Raw genomic sequence first — 5900 nt, forward strand, 5'->3', positions numbered from 1 at the left:
GATTCGGCAAGAAAGGGAAACTAGCGCCTCGATATGTTGGACCTTTTAAGATTCTGGAAAGGATCGGAAAAGTCGCCTACAAACTCGAACTACCGGAGGAACTCAGTAACGTCCACCCAACTTTCCATGTGTCGAACCTCCGAAAATGCCTAGCTAACCATGATTTGATTGTACCTCTCGACGATCTTCAGGTCAACGAAACGCTACACTTCGTGGAAAAGCCTGTCGAAATCATGGATCGCCAAAACAAGCAACTCAGACGCTCACGCATCCCTATCGTGAAAGTCCGATGGGAAGGCAAACGAGGCGCGGAGTTCACTTGGGAACTCGAAAGCGACATGAAGGCCAAATACCCGCAGTTGTTCAAATGAAGATCTGAAGCGTCAAATTGGTAATTCACGGTGCTGTGCAGCTTCGAGCCTAATTTCGGGACGAAATTCCCTAAACAAGGGGAGGCTGTAACACCCCGTGTTTTCGAATGTCAAAGTCAAAGTCAAAGTCCAAGTCACTTTGACTTTCTTTGACTGTATATAGTTGACTTTATGTTTTATCTGTATTATGTGTAGTAAGTGTTGTAATCAAGAAAGAATCGAGGTAATCAAATGTTTGATCGACACGAATCGATTTACGACTGTGAATAGTAGGAAGTATCAATGCGATAAAGTTAACTAATCAGTAATCAAACCAATCTAACTATCATCGAAATCGAATCTCGAATTACACGAACTTTGGATTTTGCTATACGTGTGTGTGCGCCTTATGTGTTTCCTGTGCGTGTTTACTTTATGTTTTGTGTGGTATTCAATCGAATCAATCGAAACTCCAATCGAAACTAGAATCTCAAATCGAATGAAATCGAAATCGAATTACGACGAATGGTAACATAAGGATAGGGTGAAATATAGATGATTGTATGTTAGATATAGTAGTTAGGACTGAAAATAATTTGAATAGGAAACTCTATCGTACTCGTATCATCTTCAATCGAAATCGAAATACCGAAAATCGTCGCACCGAACCCTCGAACCAGGCTGTTGATCGATCAGGCTATCAGCCGATCGAACAGCCCAGCCGATCGAACAGGCTGTTCGGTTGAGCAGGCTGTCCGATCGGGGAAGCCTGGCCAATCGGCCAACCCTTTCCTCTTTTGGAGCCTATAAATAGGGCTGTCATTGTCACTCTTTACCACTTTTGGAAAATTCTGACCGACCAGCTCGTGCTCCTCCTCTTTTCTCAGATTTCTTCCGATTTCGGTAAGTTTCCAACCTAAATCTTGTACTTTCTTAATCAAAACATGCTCCTACACCTTTCTATCTTTCAAATCTTGAATTCTAACCGTGAAATCACCAAGATCTAAGCATTCTTGGATGATGTCATCATGGTGTTCTTCAAGAACATCATGTTTTGGCTTCAATCCACCATGAATAGCTTGGATCTAACCAATTTCCTCATTAACAAGCTAAGATCTAACAAAGATCTAAACATTTAAATGATGTGAAGGATTGAAAGAAGGAATTCCAACTTGCTTTCAACTCTTTTACACTCAATGCCTTCAAACCGGTAGAAACGGAGCTTGAACCGACTCACTAATCATTCCAATGGTTGCGTGATTCAAGATCCGGATTCTATCTACGAGGTTCACCGACTTCGGGATAAACATTAAGCTGCCGTTCTGAACCGTTCACTGGCCGGATTTGGGTGGTTCCTGTCCGAACAGGTGAAGTAAGTAAGAATGGAAGTTCCATGGTTTAGCTCGTTGCCAAACTACCTCGATATAACGTCAAATAACCAGAACAGCCAAGTGTTAGACGAACAGGCCGACCAGGTCAGGATGCTGACCGAACGGTTAGGATGTTCGAACGAACAGCCCAACCGATCGGACAGGTCAGCCGATCGACTAGGCCAGCCGATCGGCTAGCATGTGGCCCCACAATTTGACCAGCTCATGAGGTATGGTATTGAACGAAGTAATGTCCGATCGAATGACTGATTGGTAAACATTACTCTTCGGATCATGAGATACTACGTTTCAACACTTAATCGACTTTCAACTCGTTCGACGCATTGGAGTGCCACCCGATCAAACATGCTATTAGAACGAACAGGTTGTTCGATCGAATATGCTGCTCGATTCGGTGACATCCTGCTGAGGACTAACTACTGAGGTGGCTAACCGATCGGTTAAGCCGACCGATCGAACAGACCGTTCGATCGATCGACCTGAAAGGTAAGTACACTTCAGTGTTCTCAAATACTACAACAAAAACTTCAAAAGGACAAGCCATCATACACAAACACATCCTTCACAAAGAAAGAAACAATCCACTCGAATAGTCCAACCGATCGTGTCACACCCCAACCAATGGCGGAAACATCGGGATGAGACGAAGTGTGAAGATTGCTAGAGACATCATAACGCTATTTGTGACAATATTAAATAAACCGATTTCATTTCATAATTCATTTGTCAACATTACAAAGAAATCAAATAACGTCAAGTTTAAAAGAAATACAATACAACATAATCAAAATTGATACAACGATTAAACCTAAACGTCTATATGTGTATCTAGGCATCAACGCTACTTCATTTCATAGCATCATCATCCTCAACCTGTAACATGTTTAAAATAAAGTTCAATGCAAAAGCGAAGGCAAGTATACAAGTTTAAGCATAAGTATAAGTATAAGTATAAAAGTTTAAAACGAATCCACATGGCAACTTAGTCTATACGAGATCAACCTAGCGTGGCATGCAATATTTCTAGCCAACCTCTGTTTACGCAAGAAAGTTTAATTAATTCAACATGACCCAAGTTTAAGGGGGCGGTGCGTTACTCCTATAGCGCTATACATGTCAAATGGAGGCTCGTGAGAGCTAATGACTAAAACATATCACATAAGTATGGTCCACGTAAGCATCAAGTATCACAACACGGTATTCATGTATAAGGATTGTTTTTGTGCATTGCATAAAGAATAAGTTTAAGTGTAGTTTAATAGTAAAACATGTTACACCCCAAAAAATGGTAAACATAAAAAGGGGGTTGCGAGTATACTCACATTGGTTGCATATAAGAATCGCTTGAACTAACGCACGAGTAAGGATTGGAGAAATCCAAGAGAACGAACGGACGGTTTATCCTAGATATTAAAATTCAACATAAGCGATCTAGTTATTATCTATGAGTTAAATAGATTAATTATTTAGGTATTTCATCTAAACCTTTAATGTTATAAAGAGGATTATAATAATTTTTTATTATTCAATGTGATTATTAGGTTAAATTATAAAAGAAAATAAAATTTTAAAAAAATTTAGAAACTTGTTAAAAGAAAGAATTTAATTAAAAAAAAGAGAATTGCTATAGTAAATAAAAGGTGAAAAAGGAAACTGAATTTATCAAAATTTAAATAACTGAACAAAAGAATCTTAAAGATATTTTAAATAAATTTTTAACAAAAGAAAACCAAAAAAAATCCATAAAATTCGGCCAAAACTGGCCTTGGTCGCTCAAAACAGGACTCGAACTCTTGACCATGTGGTTAACAATAACAACAGTAACCAATTGAGCTATATATTATTTGTGATGATTTTGGAATGCTATTGTTTTTAATCCAGAATGGCAGGTTATCACCTTCCTTTATAAACTCAACGAATCATAACTGTTGTACATATTTCAAAACACAAAGTTATGATATTTCTTGTTATTGTTATTCATCTGTTATTTCTTTGGTAAATATGAAAACAAAAAAGAGGAGATTGAAAGGTGTAAGTGACAGAATGTATACCGACAACTAGTCGAGTCGGGCCGAGTTCCGACGTGAAGTTTTTGTGTATCAACAAAAGAAAACGGTTTGAATGAAAGAAAAGCATACCGAACGTAACGTGTGCTTCCTGCTGTGGCTTCGGTTGCCTCCGACGTCGCCTCCGATCTCCGACAAGGGGGTAGGCAGGTTCCGAAAGGTGTGCGTACTTTCATTACAAACAAACCGAACCAACTGTTACTATATTGTTACTATATTTCTTTTGTTTTGTTTAATAAACTTTCAACATTTAACAAGTAAAACTAGAGTATGTTGAAGAAAAGAAGGGATTCGATACCGAAACGTGTCGAGAAGATGTCGTCTATCTCCGTTCGGCTCTTCGAGTTTTTCCGGTGAGATATCGAACTTTGGTAGCGTTAGTGGTGTTGTTCCGGCGGCGTTCGAGTTTCTCCGGTGAAGTGCAACGGTTATGCGAAAGAGTATTATGAGGTTGTGAGGATGTCGAGATGGCGTGTAATGGTGTCGAAACCTAACAGGTTATATGCAGCTGTGTTTGGGCGGCTGATTTAATGCTCGACAGATAACTTGTTTCACCTCTTTGTTTTACTTTAATAAAAAAAACAACCCATGATTCAACTAAACTCACAAATGGTCCCTCCACTATTCAGCTAGCTAGAATCTTATTTAACCCACAAAACTAACTTGGTTAGTATGAAACTGATAAATTTTTAATTGAACTATTAATTAAATTAATTAAACAAATAAATAAGTGAATAACTAAAAAAATATTAATAATTCCTTTTGTGATTATTTATTTCACGCAAAATTCTGAGGTTTCAAAGGTTAGGATTCGAATTTTCAAAACGGGTCGGAATCTGGGAACCCATTTTGACGGATGTTACAGATCGAGCCTACCGGCCGATCGAACAGGCTGTCCGAACGGATTGTCTAGCCGAACGAACAACCCACTCGATCGAATCAACTGTTCGATCGACCAGGCTGTCCAACCCACTTACACTTGTTTCCATTCTACGTGTTGCTCATCGTTATGCTATCGAACTATTCAGGCTAACCCTACTCTCAAGCGTTCCCTTCAATCCATCAATCAATCGCTGTGAGTATACTCGATCCCTTTTTGCTTTCAGCACTTTTGGGTGTTACATACGTTACTTATCAAAATCACTGTCGAACACACTACTCAATTATTTGAACGCTAACCGATTGGCATGTATTACGTGACTAAATGAATGCTTGTTGATTGTGTTTACACGTGGAATGTTATCTACCTGCCTTAATTACGTAGTACTATAGTTTGGACTCAGCACCCGTTCACACGGAGGTTGTTAAGGACAATTACTTGCATGGATTACGGTGGTAATCATGTATTGCGAACCGTCTCGGACGGTCAACCCGCAGTCATTGGTATCGATAGATCCATGTCGATAATTAACATGCTTCGTTTTCTTCTGTGTACGTGCTGGTTATGCGTAAACTATTTCGAACTCTATATGCTATTATCAAACTTGTATGCTCACCTTTACATTATGTGTATTGACTTTATTTTAACGTATGTGACAGGTATTTAAGATGTTTGCTTGCTAGGAAAGCGAGGCTAGAATAAAGCTCTAGAGGCCCCCAACAAAAAGTTGTCTGTCAGGAAAAAGCAACTAGAGCATAGTTGTCTGTAGATCTTGTCAGGCTGGGTCTTTAGGAGCATCTGAACAATATTTATTTGTTTTATTTAAATTTGAGTTGTCAGAACAGAATATTTGACTAGTTATTATCTGTAATAATTTGTTTGTTATTTGGGACACGGTATGGGACGTGTTAATTTAAACTGGATAGTGATGATAATTGTTATGGAAACTTCTGGACAATCTGTTTCGCTCAGTGCCATGCCCTGATGATTCCGCCATCAGTTGGGGTGTGACAGTTCACCCTAAAAAGATAGTGTTCGATGATGCACCTCGCGCCAAGGGTTGCACATACAAGTCCTTTGTTTCATGCAAGCCCCGAGATTTTACTGGGGAAAAGGGCACTGTGGATTGCATGACCTGGCTGGACGAAATGGACACTGTTGTGGACATTAGTGTAACAACTCTCATTAAAATCCGTAATTAGAATAATAATTA

General features: G+C 39.1%; 1 long non-coding RNA gene across 1 annotated transcript; it reads right to left on the minus strand.

The window, feature by feature from the left end:
* Positions 1-3061: 3061 nt before the first annotated feature.
* LOC118491111 lies at positions 3062-4303 on the minus strand. Its single transcript, XR_004890400.1, has 3 exons — positions 4106-4303; positions 3880-3976; positions 3062-3144 (listed from the first exon to the last, which is right to left on the minus strand). It is a non-coding gene; the product is annotated as an uncharacterized LOC118491111 (long non-coding RNA).
* Between the last annotated feature and the right edge of the window lie 1597 nt (positions 4304-5900).

This window comes from Helianthus annuus, chromosome 4 (assembly GCF_002127325.2).
Source record: "Helianthus annuus cultivar XRQ/B chromosome 4, HanXRQr2.0-SUNRISE, whole genome shotgun sequence".
Taxonomy (NCBI): Eukaryota; Viridiplantae; Streptophyta; class Magnoliopsida; order Asterales; family Asteraceae; genus Helianthus; species Helianthus annuus.